The sequence below is a fragment of the Miniopterus schreibersii genome (genome assembly GCF_964146895.1).
Source record: "Miniopterus schreibersii genome assembly, chromosome: 17".
NCBI lineage: Eukaryota > Metazoa > Chordata > Mammalia > Chiroptera > Miniopteridae > Miniopterus > Miniopterus schreibersii.
The window spans coordinates 7040643-7065547 of NC_138117.1; the positions used below are offsets into that span (position 1 = coordinate 7040643).

General features: G+C 43.3%; 1 protein-coding gene across 2 annotated transcripts in view; it reads right to left on the reverse strand.

The window, feature by feature from the left end:
- The window catches only part of NCALD (neurocalcin delta), a 204036-nt gene that overhangs the window by 169659 nt on the left and 9472 nt on the right, over positions 1 to 24905 (reverse strand). The gene's annotated exons all lie outside the window — the stretch shown is intronic.

Genomic DNA, 24905 nt, shown 5'->3' on the forward strand with positions numbered 1-24905 from the left:
GGCCCTCCCAGAGCCCGTGGTCTCCCCCAGTGCTTATCTAATTCTGCTCCTGCACAAATCTTATTGCATATAAATATTTGTTTATCTGCTTCACTAACCTGAGAGGGCTTCAAGGGTAGGGACTTCTTCATCTCTGTCCCCCAAAATGCCTCCCTCCCATTCCAAGTGAGAGGGAGCATCCCAAAGGAAAGGAGTGGGGGAAGAATGGTAACAGTCAAAGGTACATCGTATGGCTTCACATCCAACCACAGGGCTCAGGATGTGGGCCGCTAGCTTTCTCCATGGTAGGTGTGACTAGGTGCACAGGGATTTTAAGCCAGAGTTTGTCCTAAATGCCCACCCTTTGGTAAGTTCCCTGAGGACAGGAGCCATATCTGATCTGATTGCTGGAACCACAGTGTCTGTCTCTTACTCGGACAGCACAGCGTCCCATGTACTTTGCACAGTTCCATGGGATTCCAACCCACTCATTAGGAAAAAGTCACTAGCACAATATGCATCCAGGTGACAGGAGACTGCAGCAGGGAGCACACAAGGCTGCAAAAAAGAGCTGTCGAACTCAGCAAGATCAGCTGCTTTGCACAAGATTATTTAACATTTGCAACTCATTGGTCACTCATTTTGTCCCCTGCTAGTACTGGCTAGCAGAACAAACAAGAGCAGTCACCAAACTTAAGCCCATTCAGTAAGTTAGCTTCTTTCTTTAACATTCGGAAAATGTCATTCTTTGATTTGGGCTGGGAAACAGAATGTCCAATTCATGAAAGAAACGTCAACCAAAGAGTAGGAGAAAATCAGAGAGCAGTCCCTGTGGCCCTGAGTCAAAGCTGCCTTAAATACTTTACCAATCTACTGTTGAAACAACTAACAGCATCTCTGCAGCTTGCAAAGAAACAAAGAAACCATGGAATCACCTCCTCGGGAACAAACTCATCAGCAGTGGAAGAAACGTTCTCTTCCAGCCACATGGACAATGGAATCTTTGAAGGAGAAATGACTAGTGCAACTAAGACGCAAAAATGGGTAGCCAAGTCCCTTCGGTGCCTTCCTCCTGCCCTGGGCATCATCTCAGCCCCATGAACCTTCAGAACAGGCAAGAGCAGCTGCCTCCCGGGAAACGACCACTCACATGAGCCTCATCCTCACTCCTTGATACAGTCTCACTCACAAAATCCTAGTGCATGCTAGAAACCTAAAAATAGCATTGCCCATTGGAATTTAAAGGCTCGAAACTGAAAATTTCCCAGGCTTCACTCCAGTGATATTGGAAATGCAGATTTGTTTTCTATACCAACAGAAGCTTGGGGAATTGGGACTAACGGCAGTGAGGCCCCGGGATCCATCTGCTCCGTGCTATCCTGGGGAGAAGCAGTCATTGCTATTTTGGAAGTCTCAAAATACTTAGCAAGAGTCTTATGAAAAAAAACACAATGAATGCTAACGTAACCTCAGAGAAGCATCCGGGGACTGGGAACCACGAACCAGGCAGAATGGCCTGGAGAGTCTTCAAGACACCTGTAGCAACCCTTGTAAATCAACATGGACCAACTCATAAAAATGGGTTTTAACCAGCATCTTTTTTCCTAGTAATGGTTCACTGGTCATACAGAATAGTAAATTACAGCTTTAGCATCATTATTTTCCCAGTCATCATTTACACAGTAGCCAAAATTCTCCTAATATCTCCTACGGTTAAAGCACCATGGCAGGGCATTGAAGGATCTTGCCTCAAGTAGCTTAGAATCTGGTGAGGACGAAACACATGTACAGAAATTGTGCAACAAGGCCAGAAAAGAAAACATTAGAAGAATTTAAACTTCATTATCAGATGACATAATTATGTACCTAGAAAACCCAAAGGAACTTATCTACAAACAATTCAAACAAGCATATGAATTAAGGAGGAACACAAGACACGAAGTTAGTACACAAAAACCAGCTGTATTTCTATGAACAGAATTACTGCCCTTATAAGAGATCCAGAGAGCTAGCCTGCCCCTCCCACAGGCTAGGAAACAACGAGAAGGCTCCATCTGCAGGAAGCGGGCCCTCGTCAGACACTGACCCTACTGGCGCCAGGATCTTGGACATCCATCTTCCAGAATCGTGTGGACCACAAGATGTTTGCTCTTCACAAGCCATCCAGTTTATTGCATTTTTGCTATAGCAGCCCAAACATACTAAGACACACATTAAATAATGAGAACCTAAACTGAGGTAGATACAAGAGGAACAGAAGATATGAAGAACATTATAGAGCCAGAAGGTACCTGGTTTGCCAATTCATAAAAGACAGAAACCAGAGCTCAGGAGAGAGGTCAGGGCTGAAGAGAGAGGTAAGGAGTCATTCTCAGAGGGAGACATGTGCAATTGGTTAATAAATGTGTGTTGGTTAGAGGGATAGGCACATGAAGGATGGACAGACAGAGGGAAGGAGATTGAATCAAATTGTCAAAAGAAATATATCAAAGGTTTAATCACATAAAATTGCTGGTATGTGATCATTTTCAACCATCTAAAAATTGTAGTTTCGTATGGCTCAATCTAATATATCAAATAAAATAAAGGTCAAGGGCAGCTCCTTCTAAAATTTTAACCTTCTAAAAACTGTAGTTTCATATGGCTCAGCCTAATATATAAAAATAAAACTGGGGTCCTGGAGTTGTCCTTTATTTAGAGAGGGGAAGAAGAAAAGCCAGAGAAAGAGCAGATGTGAAAATATTAAATAGTAATAATAATTAATAATAATAATGATAGGTTTTATGCATTTGGGGAAAGGTATTGCCTTAATTAAAAATTATCTAATTAGAAACTCTTGCCTAAGGGCATGAACTGACAATTTACAGAAGATACACAAAGCCAAACACATATAAGAAATGTCCAGCATCACAATAACCAGAGAAATAAGCATTAAAACCAGAGGATATCATTTCAAAGGTTTTTAAAAAATAATAGTACATGTTTCTGACAAGGGTTTAGAAAAACATTCTCACACATTTCTTTCAAAAGTATAAATTCATACAGATTTGCTAGAGAGCAACTTATTTGTATGTATAAAAGTCTTTAAATTTTTCCTACCTTGTGACTCAGTAATTTCACTTCCAGGAACTCATCCCAGGAATTAATTATGTGCATAGTAAAAAAAAAACATGCACGGAGATACATGTAGAAAGATGTTTACCACAATCTTACTTACAATATAAAACATTTTAAAGTAATCTAACTGTTCAATAACAGGGAACTTTAAAATATTATAGTTATTTAAAAAGCCACTCTTGTATAAGGATATTTAATAATATAGAAGAAAGCTCACCATATATTTAGTCTTTAACATTTTGAAGTTTCCCCCTTTTTCCTGTTAATGAAATAGAAATTATATATATACATATATGTATGTGTGTGTGTGTATATATTTTTTTATTTTTTTTAAGGAAATGAAGACACAAGGGAAATGGCAAAGTTGCCCAAATATTACGAAGCACATCCAGCAAAGTGCCCCAGCGGTGACACAGGGCTCCTGGATCTTCTGCCTCCAGCTATTCATGCCTTGTCAAGTAATAGGAAAGACCTGATGGCAAATACAGCCATTTCACTGCACCTCTCAAGCCTTTTTAATAAAAATAGGCCCCTGGTGCCACCCACCTTCTTTTAAAAAAAAAATCCGCCCAGGAACTATAATTCATCTCTCTCCCAATGACTTCGCACAAAAGGCGAAGGGCACAGTGCCGGGGGGGGGGGGGGCAGCGGTGTCTGCTATTTTGACTTTTCACTTAAGAGCTCCATTATTCAGAACAACCTGAGCGAGTGCCTCTATTTAAGTGACCCCCAACTGACCTTTATCGCCTAATACTAGGCTCATCTTGACAACTTCCTATAAGCACTCATTTCAGACTGGCCTGCAGAAGTATCAGGGACAATACACCACGTCACACCACATTGTCTCCAACAGCACGAAGGTAGGGGGAGGCCAGCCAATGCTTCACCAGGGATTTGGGGGTTGGCTCCAGAGCCTCTTACTGTTCTGTTCCTGGCAGAGCTGGTTGTGGGACTCCAGGGAGCCTCAGCCCAACTGGACTGAAGTATTCTTGACAGAGGCTGGGTAAGGCGGGGAGTTTAGCACGTGCTCGCGCTAATCAAAGGGAAAGCCTTAGGAGTTTCATTTTGTTTGGAAGGAAGGCTGCAAATAAAAGCATGGGCTCTGGGGAGCCTCTGGTGGTCACCGAAACTCTCTGACCACTCGGCATGGTAGGCATGAAGGGCTTGGGGCTCTCTCACAAACAGCAATTGCAAGGAGACCCCAGGACTGGCGTGTGTCATACCTAATCAGTGGTTCTCAAATGATACTCTACCAGTGGGCTCCGGGGGGCTCCGGCTGGTCTGTCTCCAGCCCACTCACTGGGCATGAAAGCAAACCTTCTAGGAGCATGCAAGGGCCTAAGAGTTTGAGACAGGAACAAGTCTGATACTAGAGAAGTTTTGGACAGGGTTTTTTGGTTTTGTTTTGACTTGATTTCCACCCCAAAGTTTGAATCTCAGCCCACCTGTATCATCATTACTTGTGGGACTTGTTAAATATTCATACTCATGGGCCCCTCTCCTAATCTTTTGTATCCAAATCTCTGGGGGGCAGAGCCCTGGTATCTGTATTTCATGCATGCTCCCCAAGTATGAGAACCACTCCCTTAAAACAGAAGCAATAAAGGGGCTCTTTTATGACCCATTCTCTTGGTGGTTTGTCCTGTATCGTCAAGAAAAGAAGAACAAAACATTCATGCTTTTAATAAGGTTAAAAAATGTACCAGTTACCACAATGTCAGTAAATCACATGAATATAATATGACCATCATACACCTGGGTCTGCTTAGAATTCAAATGCATTAGCACATTTTTTTTGAGGTTAAATATCTCTAATGAGTCATTTGGTTTCCCTACTCTCAACAAAGCCCCTTTTATATAGAAAATTGTTTTTAACATTGTTGCTATCACTCTGATAAAAACAGGTTTATCCTGTGGCACAGACAGTCCCAGGGCTTAAAAATGTTTTAGACCATTAATGCCTACGATTGACTTAACGTTCAGAAGTTTTCAAAACTGAGAAGGTTTCCACACATGAACACTCTCCTCATCCAAATCAGACTCCTTTTCGGTTAATTCGCCCATTGGTTCACTCAGTCAGCCTGCTAAAGTATACTGTGTTCATACCTTAAACCAGACACCATGCTTATATTTAAAGATGACTCTCCTTTTATCATAAAAAGAGAAAAAGATACAACACTGTTCTAAACTGAATGTTTGTGTCTCCCCCCCAAAATTCATATGTTGAAGCGCTAAACGCAGGGTGTTCTCATCTGGAGGTGGAGCCTTTGGGAGGTAATTAAAGTTTGGATGAGGTCATGAGGGTGGAGTGCCTATGATGGGATTACTGCCCTTATAAGAAAAAGACGACAAAAAAAAAGAAAAAGACAGCAGAGAAATCTCTCTCCACCTGCATGCGCCACCTGAGCAAGAAGGAGGCCCTCTGCAAACCAGGAAGTGAGCCCTCAACAGACTCCAAATCTCCTGGCATTGGTGCTGGTGGAAATGATGCCTTTTCGTGGAGTCACAAGGAAAGCATTCCAGGGACCCATGTATGGAAGATAAGGCTCAATGCTAAGGTCTATTGTGGTTGAAATGGATGTCTGAGCCCAGGTCCCCAATGTCTCATCTCTGTCGGTCCCACTATGAAAGAATTTCAACTTTATCTTCATCAAGCCCAGTACAAAGGCCAAGGTCCAGAAATTCTGTGCCATTGGTTCAGTTCATATGAAAGCTTAGTCCAGTCCACATCAAAGCTCAGTCCAGTCCAGCCTGTCCCTGTCTGGCTAGCGTAGCTTCTGTTCCCGGTCGGCACTGCTGTACCCAGGCTCGTGTTTGGAGCCTGCATGGTCTGCTGCAGGCCCCAGGAGGCTGCTAGTGCTGCGTGTCTGCTATGGAAAGAGAATGGACCAACAACGAGGAAAAGCACGTGTTACAGGGAGAGAGAGAAAGAGAGAGAGAGGAAGAAAGAAAGAGAGAGGGGACCTCTTTGTTAAGCTTGGGTTACATCATCCCAGGCTTGGGAAGGACCAGGTGCCCTTTCAAACTAACCAATCAACTTCCAAATTTTTCACAGGCTCATGTTGAATCCTCCCCTTAACCAATTCATTTTCTAGATCATCCAGGGTTCTGTGTCCCTTATCCAATCCAATCCAATCCCAGGCCAGACTGACAGGCCTCTCTGGTTGCCACCCTGGTTCCTACTGCACATGCCTCATAGTAGAAGCGCCTCCCCCTGTGCCATCTTGACTTCTACCAGGCCTGTGCCCAGCAGAGGAATTTCTCCTGCTGTTTTCACTCCTACCCTGATAATGATTCTTCCTACCCAATTCAGGGGAACTAGGTCCTGAGGGCAGAGGATGCCCGGGGGAGTGTGTGAAGCTGTTACTTCCTAGTGAAACAAGCAGGCTTACCGTCCGATTCAGCTCCCTGGCTTAATAATATCTAATTCCCGTTGCTCCCTTCTTTTATTAATATCTAGATACCTACACTAACAGCACCTCGATTGGACTTCCAGAACTGTGAAAAATAAATGTCTGCTGTTAAGTCACCTGGTCGATGGCATGTTGTTACATTCCTTTGCCTTGCTTGTATCAATCACACAAGGAAAGGAGCAGAGTGGAGTGTTGTAGTTAAACTGCCTTCTTAAATTTGGCTTCATAACCCAACACTCCCCACCCCCTCCTTGAGGATACTCACTAACGCTGCCACAGCCAAGTTAACTGCTTGTTTTGTTTTCTACTTCTAAGAGCGCAAAAAGGCATAAAAAGGTGTCAGGATTCGTCCTTCTCTGGGTGTCTATTATTTTCAAATATAATAGCCCTTTAGATGGGCAGTTATTTGAGAAGTAAAGCTCTCTTTGGAGATGTGATTGACACATGAGCTCTCTGTCCCTGCCAGAACTGATACAAATTAAAAGGCCTCTTCAAATTGCAGCTTCTCCCCAAATTCCTAACTAAAATAGAAGTAGAACAGCCACCTCCCCCAGCTCCCATTCCAAATGGTCTCAATACGCAACCTCCATAAATGTCCCACAAAGAAAACTGATCTCTATGTGTTGTTCAATATTTAAAATTAACATTCCCTTAGTCACTTTTAAGATTATTATTTTTCTTTATGTTGGGGGCATAGGTAAAGAAATCGCCAGCTTTAAAAAAAAATGAGAGGAGTCTTCAAGGTAACAAATGATTGAAGAGAAGCCTATTCAGTTCAAAATACCCTTCCTGGCAATAAGAAACCGGGTGCTCCCTCTCAGAAGGGTGCATTGGTAATGGGGCTGCAAACTGATGTTAGCATTTGGCATGGCTTCAAATCCTGACTGAGGCCGGCCCTAGGTCCTACCGTGGCTCTGATTCAGACCATTCCCCAGTCCATGGGTAAATAGTGCAACAGAGAGCTCAGAACGAAAACAAGAATTGCTACTGAGATATGAGCACCTCCTTTCCCTACTTCTAAAAGGGCAAAAGAAAAGTCAACATATTTCACTGCTTATGGTTATCAAGAATGATTTTTTTCTTTTGGTGTATAAGGAACAAAAAATAACAGTGGGAGGCAACACTCATAAAAGAGAAATACAACCTGAGTTTCTCCCCATCAAAAGGTTCATACATTCTGACTCAACCCTAAAATGGCAGCTGACCCCATAATTGTGACTCTGAAATTGTCTAATTAAATCCCCAAGGCCAAGCCAAAAAGATAGTTTTCTTCAATCGAAATAATCCATGATGTATGTTGTTTCAAAAAGTCAAATCACGCTATAAGGCTAAAAAGAAAAAAGAGCAGCCTGTTTCCTGGCCCTCTCTCTACCTCCCATTCTCATTCCCACAAGTGACAACTCTTAGCTATTTTCTATAATCATAACCTCTGTCTTATTTCCTTTTTCCATTTGGACTTTAGCTACTACTTCCTGCTAGCAAATATTAGAATTTAGCTGTTACGTTACTTCCTCCCACTTCCCTACCCCACTGTCACCTCTATATGGTAATACCACTCTTTTGATTAAAGCAATATGTTATTTACATTGTTATGACTGTGAACCCCAACTCTCTTGGTTCAAATCCTGCCTCAACAGGTACCATCTATGCGACTTTGTGCATCATTTTTTACATCTGTAAAGTAACAACAGTGTTCACACCTACTCCGTGAGGTTGCCGTGAGGGTTAAATAAATGACTATATGCACACACAAGAGTCCAGGCACAGAACGAAAGCTCTGTAGCTAGATGCACAGTCAGAAGAGATTTCCTTTCTTGCTCTTTTCCTTTGTTTTTGCCTCATTTTCCATTTACTTAATTTTCTACACAGCTTTCACTCATGTGTCCTGAAAACTCACACGAAACTCAAACTTCCCTCACTGCAGATATCACATTGGTCTGCTTTCCTTAGCGACATCCTTCTCCGAGTGCTCCACCCTCCTGCCACAATCTGCCCAAGCTCTCCGGGTCGGATGTACACGGCAGATAAAGTGCACTTCTCTTTACTGCGCGGGCCTTGCCCTGGGCCTGCGCCCCATGTCTTCCTCTCTCTTGATTTATAGTCCTTTCTGATAGAGCACATCCCCTAGCATGTTCCCAAGATAAGGTCCCGAGGAGGTAATTTCCTTCGGTCATGTAACTTGAAAACGCCTTTAGTCTGCTTTAACACTTGCCTGAAGTTCTGCAGAATGTAGATTATAAAGGTTTCTTTTTGGTATATGTGCTGCCGAAGCGAGCACTAAAGGTTTCTTTTTGAAATGGTGAAAGCTTTGTGGAATTAGATAGTGGTGATTCTTACACAACTTTCTGAATAGATGAAAAGTGCCTGGTGATGTACACTTTTAAGTGGGTGAATTTATGGTAAATGAACTATATCTATCTTGACTTTTAAAATGTGGGCAAAAAAAAATAGGTAGGTAGAAGGAAAGAAGGGATAGGGGAGAGGGGGAGGGAGGGAGGGAGGGAGGGGGGAGGAAGGGAGGGAGGGAGAGAGGGAAGGAAGGAAAGAAGGAAGGAAGGGAGGGAGGGAGGGAGGGAGGGAGGGAGGAAGTAAGTTTCTAAGTGGAAATAATTTCCCCCCCAAATGTTGAGGGCAACACTTCATTATCTTCTATCTTCTAGTGTTTCTGTTGGAAAGTCTAGTGCCCCTATGAAACTGATTTCTTTTTCTCTCTGGTAGCTCATTACACTTTTCTTTATTCTTGGTAGAAGATTTCATGATGATATGCATCTCTTGTACTGGGAACTCAGCAAGCCTTTAATCTGGAAACTTATACCTTTGGGGGAATTTTTCTTGTATATTTTCTCTTCTGAGTTCCCTCCTTCCACGCTCCTTAACATTTCTACTAGTTGGATGTCAACCTCTTGGACTTGCCTCCACTGCTGTTTTTTCTCTCCTATTTTCCCATCTCTTGGTCTTTCTGTTCTACTTTCTAAGAGTTCCTCAACTTTACTTTCCAGACTTCATTTTTATTTCTACTGCCATATTTTTAATCTCCAATAACTTATTTTGTTTTCTCAATATCCTTGTTAATAGTACACTGTTCTAGCTTAAGGAGTGTAATAACATCTCTTATCTCTTTAGAGATATTACAATCAAGTTTTTTTAATGCTTTCTTCTTTTGCCTTCATTCTGTATTTTTCTTCTAAATTCCTCCTTTTTTCCCTTCATTTTTAGCTCCACTTTTCATGAAGAGACTCCTCAACTATCTGGTGAGACTTGGTTCCCTGTTCATATTCAAGACAGTCTCAAAAAGCATGGATGTTCTGGGAGAGTGGGTGAAACTCACTGGGTGATCAGCAGGGACCTGCCATGTGGTCGGTGGATTTTCAGCTGCCAGTATCTTTCTCCGTGTTAGCCAGCTTCCCGACAGACTGTCCCATCTCCTGCAGGGCATGTGTATGCACATGTTTGCACAGGTTGAGGAGGCAGCGAGTCTCACCTCAGATTTTCCCCCAACTCAGAGTTTCTAAACCTCAGCACTACTGACACTTCGGGCCAGATAAATTTTTGTTGTGGGGGCTGTCCTGTACATTGTAGAACATTCAGCAGAATCTCTGGCATCTACCCAGTAGATGCCAGCAGCAAACTGCTGCCAAGTTGTGACAAAAAAACATCTCCAAGCATTGCCAAATATCTGTTGGCTTGGCCTGCAGTCTGGGAAATCCCCAGTTTACCCTCTATAGACAATAAACCATGCAAAGGAGAGGAAGCGTTCTTGCCCAGCATCACGAGTCGAGGGAGGGGATCCTCTTTAAACTAATCCTACCATCAATCCCACGTTGAGATGTAGCTACTATCACCAGTATCTGAGCCTTTCTGGGGTTTTGCGACAAAAATCAGCTGGGTTATCATCTACCCATCTGCTTTCCATATCTAAAAATCTTGTTGGCATCTCTTTGACGCAGTCATCTCTTCCCTGCTTACTCTCTTTGTCCTTGTGGGTTAAGCTGCTCAAGCCTTTTTCTGACACTTCCTGGCACTTACAGCATGGGGGAGAGTCAGGAAGAAATATTGTTTTTGGGGACCACGTTTAACTTGAAACCTCTCAATTCTTTAATTCTCAAATTCTGGTAAGTGAAGAAAGCTAATAAAACTCATAAAGGCAAGGGAAAAGTCACCTAAGCATCTCTTATTTGCATGTACAAGGGCATACAGGTCTTTGGGGTACATTTTATCAAAGTCCCAGAGTTCAGAATTAGAAAAAAATATGAAATCGCTAATACTGCACTAAGGCCAAACCAGGACCAAAGCTCACCCCAACCCAGATCTGGTGAAGCCTGGGTTATTTTGAGATGAAACAAACCTCTCGAATGGAACCCCGTTACTACCATTAAATCTAATGTAACTGCTTTCTCTTCCATATATAAAAATGAAATTCTGTGCCTCAGAAAGACACATCTGGATCTCCGTCAGCCCTCACAAGTCAGGCGGCTCTAAGACCTACATTTGTACTCCTGACTGCACATACTTCTCCCCACACCCACAATTGTCCCCATCCTGGACAGCCGTCTCTTGCTTGGATTCCCATCTGGCCTACCTGCCACTATTCAATCCAGTCCAATCCATCCTCTAATAGAGAAATCTTTTCAAAGAGCAAATATGACCATTTTGCCCCCTAAACCCCACCCCCACTTTAAAACTCAACTGCTGCTCGCTGCTCTTTGGGAGGGCCAAAATCCTCAACCTGACTGGCACCTCCCCAAGCGGCTAGTCCCTGCGCCCCTCTGTAGTCTCATTTCTAAATGCTTCCTCTTGCTCCCAGAGCTACAGCCACACTAGCCTTTTCCCATGCTCCTCCCACCACTGGCTTGCTCTGTAGTATCCCCTCTTTCTGGAATGCCTGGTATTTCTGGAATGCTACTTGCCCACACATCGCCTCCAACTAAGTACTTCCCACTCATCCATCAAATTTCAACTCATCTGTGCAGTCAGGAACTTTCCCTAACTCTATGACCAAGAGAATTTCTTTACTGTACCTAAGACACATCATTCCTTGTCATCACCATTTGAATTCTTCATACTTTTATGTGCTTCTTTAATTCATGTATCTCTCTGCTCCACCACAGGACTGTAATTAGGAGAGAAGGGACTGAGCCTGTCTTACTCATGGCTCTATCCTCAGAGTTTCGCACCCTGCCAGACAGAAGACACAAACAACTTACTACTTGTATAAAGGAACAACTTCCCTAAATTCCCATGAGTTAAAGAACTACCCTAGGTGCTCTAGAAAGAACTACTCTTTAGTTCTTCAAGAGTGACTCTTTTCAGTGTGACTGACGATTTTGGTTGGATAATAGGAAATGCATTCCCATCATGAAAGGGGTGGTTAAACGAGTTCAGGGAGTTGAGAGAGATTTCTGGCTGCCAACATATCCATTATCTCCTATCTATATTACCAGTTGGCAAAGTGTCCGATTAAAAATATTTGCATTTCCCAAACCTTCTTTACAGATCATTTATATTGTGAGATTTAAAAAGCAAACAAAAACAAAACAGAGGTTGGGATTTGAATGAGGATCCTTAAGAGGGTAGAGTCTTTTCTACCTGGAGCATGGATGTGATGGCTCCCGGATTATAAGGCTATCTTTTTTATTTCTTCCAGTTTTATTGAGATATAACTGACACATAACACTGTGTAAGTTTAAGGTGTACATTATGGTGACTTGGTGTGACTATATATTGCAAACAATTACCACAATAAGGTTATTTAACACATCCATCACCTCATATAGTTCCCATTTGTGTATATGTGGTAAGAACTTTTTAAGATTTATTCCCTTAGCAACTTTCAAATATACAATACAGTATTGTTAACTATCCCCACCATGATGCATATTACATCTCCAGAACTTATATTCATGTTACACCTGAAACTATATACTCTTTGACCACATTTACCCATCCCACATACCTTCCCTTCACCCACTTGTCCCCTTTTAGTCCCTGGCAACCACAAATCTACTATTCGTTTCTATGAGTTCAGATTTTTTAGATTCTGCATATAAGTGAGAAAATACAATATTTTTCTTTCTCTGTTTAATTTATTTCGCTTAGCATATTGCCCTCAAGGTCCCCTTCATGATGGAAAAAAAAAAAAAAATAGGCATTTGCTATAGCAGTTCCAAAATGATCGATCACACCTATAAAAAGTCATTCTTAAAATACAAAACTTGGGTAATGCTCAGATTGGCTAATAATCTCAACATTGGCCATACAGTTATTACTTTTAAATTCTATGAAAATCACAAAGAAATTTGCAAATCCACTTACATGAAGTCAGCTCTGTTTAAAAGGGAAGTGAGAGATAACATTAAATGAACACTTGGTCTGTGTCAGGCACCCTGCCAGATGCTTTATGTAAATCATCCTATGTGAACCTCACAGCAGCTCCGTATGACAGATATTGTGCTCATTTCATATAAAAGGAAACTTCAGATCAGAAAAGGTAAGTGGCTTGCATAGCGCTTCTCAAATAAGTAGTGGGGCTATGATTTAAATACATCGGTCTCCCCATCCTGTACTATTTCCACTGCCTTGTTCTGCTCTATGACATTGTGATTTATAAGAAGAAATATAGATTCGTTCTTTGTCCTGTTCCTGGCACAGCGCTCCTAAAACCCTTGGAAACTCCTAAGTGATAAAAGCAATAAAGCGACCTTTTCATTCAGCACTCCGTTTTTAAAAATCATACTCTTCCTAACTTAATGCAAACTAAAAATTCAGAAATAAAATCTAAACCATTTTTGCATTTCCCGTTATCAATACCTACAGGAAAAAGTCCTCGTTAGCATACACAGCACACCGAGGCACCATGAGCGAGCTTCACTGGGATCAACACAACCGAACACACCGCACATCTCTTTCTCAAACAGGAGCTTTTCACAACTAAATTCAAGATCGAATAAATCACAAAATGTGACTTCCCAATATTTTCATTAATGAGATATTAACTTTTGAAAATCCCATGGTAACTAGGTTTTGCAGTTTTAAAGAACTAAGTCTTTTTCATGAGATGTCTTGAAGAAGGTTCTTCAGTGATTCCCAAAGAAGTTCATTAAGCTGAAGCCCGGCCCTGGGGTGCTTCCCCTTCGGGAGACCAGTGAAAGGAAGCAAAGCTTTCTCACAAGGGCACAGCTAGGAAACTGTCAAGGAACTTGTCCAAAAATACAAATGCTTAGGGGACTCGCACACCAAAAGGTGGAAGCAGCCTACACGTCCACTGGCAAATGACTGGATAAACAAAATACAATGGGCTATTATTCAGCCTTAAAACGGAAGAAAATTGAGACACATGCTACAATATGGATGAAGCTTGAAGGTTTTCTGCTAAGTCAAATAAGCCAGGCATCAAAGGACAAATATTGTCTGACTCCACTTATATGAGGTACCTACGGTAAATTCATAGACGGAAAGCAGAATGGGGACTGCAAGGGGCTGGGGGGGGAGTGGGCATGAGAAGCTATCTAACGAGTGGCTTCAACTGGGGAAGATGCAAGCGTTTTGGAGATGGATGGCGGTGGTGGTGGCACAATACCACTGAAATATGCACTTAAAGATGGTCAAAATGGTAAATTTTGTTATGTATGTTTTACCACCGAAAAAAGGAAAATGCAAATACTTAGAGGGGCCGGCCGGCAGGTCTGTGGGCGAGGGAAGCAGGTGGCGTGACAGAAGGAAGAACAGATTCCAGCGAAGGAGTCGCACGTGTCCCCCCCAAAGAGAGCGGGCGCTGCTCAGCTCACCGACGGCTGCCGCGTGCGAGCTGGGCCCAGGTTTACGGTATTATGATTTCATGGGTTTTCAAGAGAGGCCTGAAGTCCACATTTTTATGAGATATCTCCTGTTTTCTTTTTTAGGTTGATAAATGTTTAAAGTCTCAAAAACACTGTAGGTCAAACAGATCATGTCTGCAGGCCCTTAGCCTGCACCTTTCATCCAGACGGTGACTAACAGCATTCTCCTTCTGTGCGAAGGCCACCGAGCCCAGGGGGACACGCCGGGTCCTGAGCAGCAGCGGCTGTGCAGAGGGGTGGCCTTGGGCCCAGGTGGCCAGGCTCCGAGTTCACAGAGGAAGACAGAGTGTGTCACAGCCGTAACCTCGTTCTAGGGCGCCACAAACAAGGGGCAGTGCGGTGCTTTTGTGTGTGTTTTGCTTGGCTTCTGTGTATCTAAAATGAGAACTTCTAGAATTCATGCACATCTAAGAATAGGTTGTCCATTTACTGGCCAGCTAAAGAGATTCCCACATGGGGCTCGGACAAGAAATGGATGCTCCACTGAAGAAAGGGCAGAGGAAAGATGGGAGCGGCACGCATCCAAATCACGGGGACAACTTGGCAGGATGAACGCCCCTCACCCCTGAAAGTGGGGCCGAGGGAGCCTGAGTTGTAGAACAAAATCAGTGTTTTAATTTTCTTTCTATCTCATGCAGTTGGGGGACAGGGTGATAATTTCAAAATACTGAAACATCTCAGAATAAACTAACATGAGTCATTAGACAAATGCAACTCTGGAACAGAACTAATAGCCCTTAAAATGCCTCCTCTGCTCTTCAAAATAACCAGTTTTGTTATGTGTGTTTGCCCTATTATTCCTATTCTGTAGGTTTAGCAAACGCCTTGCATAAGAAAACAGTTTGAATTGATTACTAGGCAATAACAGCCAATCCAGTTTAACAAGTGTTTATAAGCACCTTTTATATGCTCAGTGTTGTGACGGGCACAGTGGATAATACATAAGAACTGTGTCCATCTATTTTCCCAACCATTAATAACACTCCACCCAAACAACCTAGCTTACTTTTCAAACGGGGGCAACAAGGAAAGCAAACATGAAACCACTGGAGGGCAAGTGAGGGCAGAATCTACCCTGCAGCTTCCCCTGGATTCCACTTGGTGGAAACATTTTGTGCCATAATATCCTCAACCCTTGTGGGGAATCATCTTATTAGATCATAAGTGTTAGGGTCAGAAGAGATGACACCAAGAGGGCATTCAGCCATCTTCTGATTTCAGTAAGTGAAGATTTTATCTTGATTGCACAGATAAAGCATCTGAGGCTCAGTTAAGGGACTTGTCCAAAGGCACATAGCAAGTAGGAGAAGGGACCAGAACCCAGCCCCTTGCTTCCAGGGCACGATCCCACCTGCCTCAGTCCACTGCCCATCACATCACCAGCAGCGAGTACCCTTCATTTGTTTAAGAAGCATTTAATGACCCTCTTCCTTCCGTATGCCAGGCTCTGCCCAGTCCCACCAGATGTTTGAGGCTCAGCTTGTCATGTTGTGAAAGTTTAAAGGCAAGGGCAAAGGGAGGGGAGAGAGAGGGGGAGCGAGTTCTGTTTTCAGCTGGGCTTCACAATGCCTACGCCTCTGAGGGGTTACCACAGGTCCCAGGCCTGGTCTTCAGCTCTGCACATTCAGGAATTTGATTTTATCAGTTCCATCGGGGTGATGTGACTCCAGGAGACTGACTCATGCCAACCAAATGCTCAAGACACTAACTGATAAACCAGAAGGCCAGTGGACCCATGTACAATGAGGGACATGTTCGTAGGCAGGCCAGGATATGCTTCTATTCTGCTTTGAAGTGCATTTTGGGAAGCCTCTTGCAAGAGGAGACTCCTTAAAAAATACAAACTCAGAGAAACAGAGCCTTGGCGAACTGGGCCCCAAACAAACCACACAGCTGTTCACACATTGCATGCTGTGTCTCCCCCACTGTTCACACGTGTCCTCAACAAGATTGCCACCTCTCCTCTCCTCTCCCCAAAGACACCCTATCAGTGTCTCTGTCAGTTAAAATAGTATTAGTAACTAAGTGATATTAATCACTTATTGAATGCTTACTATGGGCTAAGCATAGCTCTAATAGTTTCACATGCATTAATCCATTTCATCTCCCCAACATTGTGAGCTGGGTACTGTCATTATTTTTATTTAACAAATAAAGGCTCAGAAGGGTTGACTTGCTCATAGTCACACAGCTAGCAAGCCACCACCAGGATTCAAACTTAGAAAGTCAGACTCCAGAGCCCATGCTCCTAATCACTGGACTACCCTGCCTACAAGGCACTTCAACTGCCCCGAGGCCCATTTCCTGTGACAGCGCCTCTGGGGCAGCATTTCATGATCCCCTGATGAGATGTGTTCTTGCCCTCCCCCAGGCCTCGCTGCTCCTCTAGCTCCTGCTACGTATCTAACTACCATCCCAAGCCTTTGCCATTACAGTTACAGGAACTAATTAGTTCGATTTTTTTCTAAGCCCCTTTGAATTAGGTTTCTATCATGTGCAACCTGAAGAGTCTTGACAGGTTCTTTTGAGATTTCATAAAGATAGAAAAAGTTTTAAAGTTCTTAACTGTAAAAGTACGAAAGTATGAAACGAGCTTGCACCAGAGCTCCTGCTGTGAGCAACTTGCCATTGCAGCACCTGCTTCCTTGCCCACAGTCCCTTGCTTGGGAAAACGGTGCTGGAGGAGCCTGTGCACAAAGCAGCCACCAACGGACTTGGGATGAGCAGCCAACCCAAAGGCAGCTGGTTATTTTGCTGGCCAGGCTCCAATGGCTCTGTGGCCTGGCTCGACAAGCTGGAGTGATAGGAAACTCTCACTTATGAGTCTGAACCAAGAGATACTGAGATCTCAGACCGAAGCCTTTGGGCCGGCCACTGAGGGGCCATGTGTAAAATGAAGCGACAGAAGAAGACAGGGAGGGAAAAGAGAGGCCACTGAGCAGAGGCCACATGACCAATTGATTAAATTATCAACTAATATATATATGTATATTACACAGTAGGTACAGAACTGCCAACAAGTGGGTATCAGTACAGTTAAAATCCTCTTTGACAGGCAGCCTGAGCCGTGGGTGGTGCATGACAGTGTTGATCTGGTGGCCCATGAAAGCGGACACGCTGTTCCCGCCCTCACCCTGTACAGTGCCCCTTTCCTCTTGGGTCCCTCACTGACACCTCAGACTGGAGAATTCCACGTACCGGGGCTGACACGCCAGCTTCCAAGGCCTCTCCTCTCTGTCTCCAACCCTGGAAGCTTGGCCACTCTGCAGCGGCTCTCTACGGCCCTGGCTACGACTGCAGCCCCTCGTTCCCGTGCGGCGGGGGCAGTGCGGGTGCCCGCAAAAGGCGCAGCTGCCGTCGAGTCCGAGAGCGTCCACAGGCCAGCCTGGCTTTCAGCATGAAGGACGCACTAAGCCAAATCCAGAGCCTCCCTCACCACTCAACCACTGCCCTGTGATCACGGGCTTCCTGCTCGAGCAGGCCCACCCCGTCCGAGGTGGGGGAAAACTCACCCAGAGGCTGCGGCTTTTATTCTTTAACTGTTTTGTCCCTTCTGTGAAAATTGCACATTCAATTGTACAGACTTTGCCCATTTCTGAGTATTATTTAATTATTCTGAACTGCTGATCTATGCTTCCTGCCTTTAAAAGAAACACACACACACACAAACTGCTTTTGCTAAAGAAAAATGACATAAATCACCTTTCAAAGATCTTTTTGTTTTAAAAAAGTCTATTTCCACAGCAAAAAAAAAAAATGTTCACAGATCTATACTTCAAATGTGTTCCCCCAAATGTATTAAGACTTCCTCAGGACTCCTGTATGCCCCGTCTTAATACATTTGGGGGAACACGTTTGAAGCACCTATCTGTGTTAATTTGCTTGTGCGTTCTTAGCTAAAAGGCAATAACCAAAGAGCGAAATCTAAATTCCCAAGGTCTCTGTCCCCTGACTTGCATGCTGATCATGTTCTAAGTTTTTTCCTAACCTGGAATCTTTAGAATCTAGAATGTATTGTCCCTGAACAACAGTGTTCTAAGCACCGACGTGTATCACCCTAAAAGAGCCGCCCTAACCCCGGAGCACTTGAGGAATCAGTCTTCTCCTGTGGATCCCGCGCAGCCCAGATACAACGTGTGACCTTCCTTTATGGAAACACATTCCGAGTTCCAAATAAGACATAGCGTCTCAGTGCTTCTGACCCTACAGGACTGTCACCGGCGCCAAGACATCAGTGTGGCCAAAGCCTGCCCTCCTTTCCCTCTCCCCACCCACACCGACCAGCAAAGAGAACCGAGAGTGGCAAGGGTAGGGGCAGGAGGGGTCCTTCCTGTCCCACCTTCTGGTCCCCACTTGGCCACCAGCAGAGAAGGCAAAAAGCAGGAACTTGAGGCCAGCGGGCGGAATCCAGGGCCGCGGAGTGTAGGACGGGGGAGGGAAGGAGAATTCTCTGAGGCTTCGGCTGGCCGGTCCCGCGGCTCAGCCAGGGACTGCCTGTGCTCTTAGCTTTCCTTTCCACTGCTGGTTGCTAAGAGCTATACATAATGCAGAAGTAAACAGTTACACAGCGCAGTTTGGGATACACAAAAACACACATTAATCAGCCAAGAAGAAAAAAAAACCTCTCCAAGTTTCTAAGTTTATTTTTAGATCCTGGCTGACCAAATGAGTAACCTAAATGTCCCAAGGAAGAGACGCTGGGGCCGAAAAGTATGTTTAGAAACAGGAGACGTTGATGCTACAGATCGGCAGGCTCATCTTAGCTTATAAAATATACAGCAGTCAGGTCCTCGGGTATTTTAAGTACCTCACAGAAGTGCCTTGAACAGGGTACGGCATCCTGTGCACTCGACCCACTGGACTTGCTCCATACAAAGCATCGTCCCCTCTCCCTGGGGTTTCAAGACCATGGAGTGAGCGCAACAGAAAACACCGGTCACCTTTCGTGAAGGACTCGCTGTAGCAAAAGCGGCTAGAGCACTGCTAAGGGAGTAAGGGTAACTCCACTGAGGACAGGGGCTCCCCCCGCCTTTCCCACGGCATCTGGCGCCAGCCTCGGACAGGGCAGGCACCACAAATGTTTGTTGAAAAATAATAATAATCATGGTCCCGAAAGAGCCCCGGTTTCTAGGCCCGACACTCAGTGTGACCTTCCTGAGATGCCCGACACGGCGACCAAGCCAGCCAGCCGGGCTTGACGTTTCAGAGACGCATCACTATAAAAGGGACCCGCAAGCAGGACCAGAACAACGGACGGAATAATGGAAAATAATTAACTATCGGGCTGCAAAGCAGGAATAACCCTGAGCGAACCACTGAGGTTTGCTTGGCTTCTTCACCTGTAAAATGGGGTTACACTTTTTTACCCAGCACCTCGTGGCAACGCAGTGACGGCGGACGGGAAATCGTTAGTGGGCGCCCTCCTCCCACTGCACCCCTGCCCCAGACCACACCTGCAGCAGCATCGTGACGGTCAAGTTTCAGGGAGAAGATCGAGGTCCCGGGGGACTGGGTTTTTCCTAGTGTGACCTAATTCCAGGTAAATGTGAAATCTCCCGTCCTTAGGAAAAATAATCTTCCTTCCGTCCTTTCTGATTATAGTATCACTAGTTGATAGTTGAAGGAAAATGCATAAATAAGAGGGGTCACTTGCTTTATGGAAAGTTTTTTTTTAAGTGCCTTTCAGTAAAGGGTGATGGGACAGTTGATTAGTAAGTTAAAGAAGAAAAAGAGCCCTGACAGCTGTGGCCCGGAGGTTACAGTGTTGGCCCACACACCTGAGGGTTGCAAGTTCGATTCCCAGTCAAAAGGCAACCAATCGACGTGTCTCACATCAATCTCTCGCTCTTTCTCTCTCTCCCCCTTCCCTTCCTTCCTTCCACTCTCTCTCTAAAAAAAATAAATCAATGGGAAAAAATATCCTCAGGTGAAAATTAACAAAACAAAAAAGAACAAAAACAATCAGTTTAGATCCTCATTTCCTCCTTACACCAAAATAAATTATAGTTGGATTAAATAATAATTTTTTTTTAAGTTAAGAATATTTTCAGTTGGATTAAATAATAATATGGGTTTTTTTTAAGTTAAGAATTTTTTCAAAGCCATTAGAAAACAGGGCTGAGTGTTTATCAAACCCTGTGAAAGATCAGAGCAGGGTGTCCTATAAGCAGAAGAAATTCTAGCGGAACTTTTGCTCACTTGACAATCTAAAACTATGTCGATGGGCAAGCAATACACTGGGGAAATAATTGTAGCAAATGTGGCCAAAGACATTTCATTATATGTTATTAAGGATCTTATGCCCATGATCTATATTTTAAGTAAAAAACAAAGCAAGTTGGCAGTACAAATGAACCCCTTTGTGTCTTTAGACAGATGTGTATTTGTACACACAACAAGGGGAAAGGTGGGGAGACACGCCCTGGGCCTTCAACACTGGCCACCTGGAAGGCCTGGGAGTAGAGACAGGCCAGGAAAGGTTTTCCTCTGTGTATCTTTCTCCTGAAATGTAACTTGAAAAAATAAAATGAAAATCTTAATTTTAACTGATGAGAAGAACATGTGACAGGAAATTAGGAAAAGATGAAATGCAATTAGTATATGCCGTGAAGAAGAAATGCTCAGCCTCACTAGTAATCAAAGAAATATAAATGAAAATGAAGTATTTGCGGTTACCAAATTGCTGCAAAGTGATGCCATCCAAGGCAAGGGAAAAGAAGATGCGACGGGCACAGTCACAGAACATAAGCTGCTTTAATCCATTTAGAAAACAAGTGGAGCCCAGCCGGTATGGCTCAGTGGTTGAGCATCGACCTATGATCCAGGAGATCAAGGTTCGATTCCCGGTCAGGGCACATGCCTGGCTTGCGCGGCATTGATGTTTCTATCTTTCTCTCTCCCTCTCCCTTTCTCTCCCTGAAATCAATAAAGACATATTGAAAAAAAAAAAAAAAAAAAGCAAATGGAATGAGTGAAGTTTCTTTAAATGTTCAAAACATCAATCTATTAAGCACACTAGAAATATATCCTAGGATATAATCTTATATATAGCAAAAGAATTATTTATAGTTTTGACCAAATGACCAGTAATGGAATAGCTAAGTACATGGAGGTATATCCATTCAATGGACTATTATATGCCCAGTTAAGCATTGTCTACAAAGAATATAAAATAAAATGTAATTCTTCTTGTAAGAGTACAGCACCTCGATGTATTCAGCAACCTGGAAGCGCTCCAAATGCCACTGCTTAGAATTTTTATGGAGGCTTCATGATGGAGTCGTGATTGATTAAAGCCTTGGCCACCGGGGACTGAATTCAAGCTCTAGTCCCTCTCTCCTCCCTGGAGGTTGGGGGCTGGGGTACCTAAAAGTTCCAACCCTCTAATCACACAGTTGGTTCCTCTGGCAACCAAGCTCCATCACATGTCACCTCATCAGGGTAAATTCAGAAAGAGTTGAAAGGGGCTTATTATGAATAAGAAAAGATGTTCCTCTTATCCCCTATCACTCAGAAATTCCAGGGGTTTTAGGTGCTCTGTGGAGACAAGACCAAATACATATTTCTTATGATATCACAATATCACAGTTTAGGGCATATGGTTAAATGAAAAAATTTTTAAATTATATATAAATGTGACTGTGTAAATAAGAAAAAAAAATCTCTCTATAAAAATAATGAAAAATGGCCCTGGCCAGTGTGGCTCGGTGGTTAGAGCATCATCTTGTGCACAGAAGGGTCGAGGTTTGAGTCCTGGTCAGGGCACATGGCCAGGTTGCAGGTTCGATCCCCGGTCAGGGCCATTTTTCATTATTTTACGGGAGGCAACTGATTGATGTTCTCTCTCCCGAGAATCAATGAAAAAAACATATCTTTGGGTGAGAATTAAAAAAAGAAAAAAAATTAAAAATAGTGAAAACTGTTGACTCCGGTTGTCTTCGAATGTTTGAACTATGGGTGACTTTTTCCTACTTTCCTATATTGTGTAGCTTTTATTTCATAACGCCTTACTTTTATAACGGTGGGGGTGAGTATGTGAAGGGAACAGTGCCCAAGAAAGACCTGGGAACACATTCTTTAAATAACTGGACTAGGAAAATACAAGGCACAGTCTTCCGCTGCTTTCCCAGGCAACCGCAGAGGCCAGAACTGACTCTGCTTCCCACTGTTCTCTTCAGCCTCGCAGGGAAATGGCCACAATTTCTTCCAAAGTGTGAGCTGGGGACTCAACATCACGACTTCCCACTGCCCAATCCTCCCCTTCCAACAGCTCGCAGAGCAAAAGCCCATCCAAGAGCTCTCCCTGTACATGTCCTACCAGGGATGTTAGATCACATGTCTAACGAGGCCAGTATGTGCGCGCCCATGTGAGCGTCCACCTGCCCGACTGCTTCTTGCCCCTTGCTCTGTCCTCAAGGGCAGGGGGACAAACTCCAGGGCAAAGGTGCAGCGATCTGCCTCACTTGTCAAATGATAGATCTAAATGGTAAGTGATAAACCTACTTATCAAAACAGAACAACAACACGAAAGAGTGAGAACTGAAGGAACGCTGGCCGGGGCGGCATCCCAATATTACACAATTTTAAATAACAACAGAGTCAAGTTCACCTCTCCTCTCAAACTTGCCACGGAATCCAACTTAATCATCTCAGATACTATCTGCAGTATTTCAGGCCCTATCCCTAACACTGAATTAGGCTAAATATTTCCCCTTCCAGTGCATTCAATGGTCAGATAAATGTTCAAGATCCCTTACATAACACTACAGAGATATGTATCACGTATGTCTTTACATAAATCTTTACAAAAATCTTCACATAAAAATAAAGAAAGAAAATATCCCAAATATTAACAATTACTGCCTTTGAATTATGGGTGATAACACTATAATTATGTGCCTAAAAGTGTGGGGGTCAACTAGAGATTTTTCATTTCAATTCTACTATGAATACACCTAAGGGTGTTCACTATTGAAAGAAATTCTCTGAAATGTTTATAAAATAAAATTTAAAGAAAATAATGATCCTCCTAATTTATCTCTTTAGTAAATTCGAGTATTTGCATATCTTGTATGGAATTATTTTCTGAAGGGTGATGCACTTATACCTTGGATATTAAAGAGCAGCCGCAGCAGCAACATGCAGGACGCTGTACCTCAGGCTGACATGTTCTCACCCTTCACTACAGCCCATGAGTCATTGCTCAGTCGTCATTTTAAGATACAAGCTCCAGGAGGCTGCACAGCAAAGAAGTGGCATTCTTTTTTCTTATACCAAAAACAACCTTTGCCTAAGTTTGGCTTGGACAAGCTGTAAGTAAAACAACTGCTATCAACTAACCAAACAAGTAGACTCTCAATACAGATGCAGTAATTCTGAATGATGTAGGTACTGACTTATTATGTGGATTTTCAAAAAGTTAACCAGTCCCCAAATTAGAACTAGAGGAAGGAAGTTATACATGGCCTTCCAACAATAGAAACAGAAAAAAATCAACCAATTAAATGGTCTGGGTTGAGAAGAGGAAAGGTATAGAAGGGCTTAAAAATAGTTTCCATTTCATCTTTGCTTTAATAGCAGATTTGCACACATTCTCTTGGAAATGTCACCTAGGTAACCAGAAATACAGACAGAGTTGGTCATAAAAATATATGCACATAAATCTGTTTTTGCCACCTTCTGAACACAAATGGTCACTATTGCAAGGACAATAGTCAGGATTCTGCCCAGGGGAACAGGCAGGTACAGAAGGGAGTTTGGCAGGTAGGTTGCTAGAGTAATAGAAGATGGTAAGGTAGCAAAGCCGGGCTTTGTCTGTATAAGAAGCCCTGACTCGTTGCCTCAAGTTCAGGTCCACAATCTATTAGAAAAGTTAAGCATATTTTTTCTATGTTCTTTAAATCTCATGTTTTTATCTCATACACCAAAGGCAGACTGATACAAAAGAGGGTAGGCTGGCAAACTCTTAAACATAACTGGAAAACTGTTTTAGGTCTCACTTAGTGTGACTATATGTTCCTGTTCACCTAGGAGAGTCCCTGATTGTGACTCTTGATTTGGTGTAATTATTAAAAAATACTCCTCTCTCACTCCCAAAAGCGTCCCCCTGTGAACAACAAATTATATGGTCACCTTATATTTAGCCAAGACATATTTCTTGACCACTTAACAATGTTCTAACTACTAGGTTGCGAACTTAGATTAGTACCCTCAAAAATTATAAGACAGAATCCCCGATCTTCAGAACAGTACAATCTAGTTGAGAACATAGAAATAACACCCAAAACAACAGTGAAACAATGAAAAAATGATAATCATCAGTGTAGCCTAGGTCTGTAAGGGCCTGAGTTCAGATCAGAGACAAAGTAGATTGTGTCTCCCCTCAACTGGGACGCTCCATAGAACTCATGGTAAAAGCGACTATGCTCTTTGAGCACTTACTCTCTACCAGGCACCAGGCTAAGCATGATCCCACTTCGTGCTCAAAACAACCCTAGATGTGGAGAACCATCATGATCCTCATTTTACAGATGAGATGACCTTCCCAAAGTTATACCAGAGA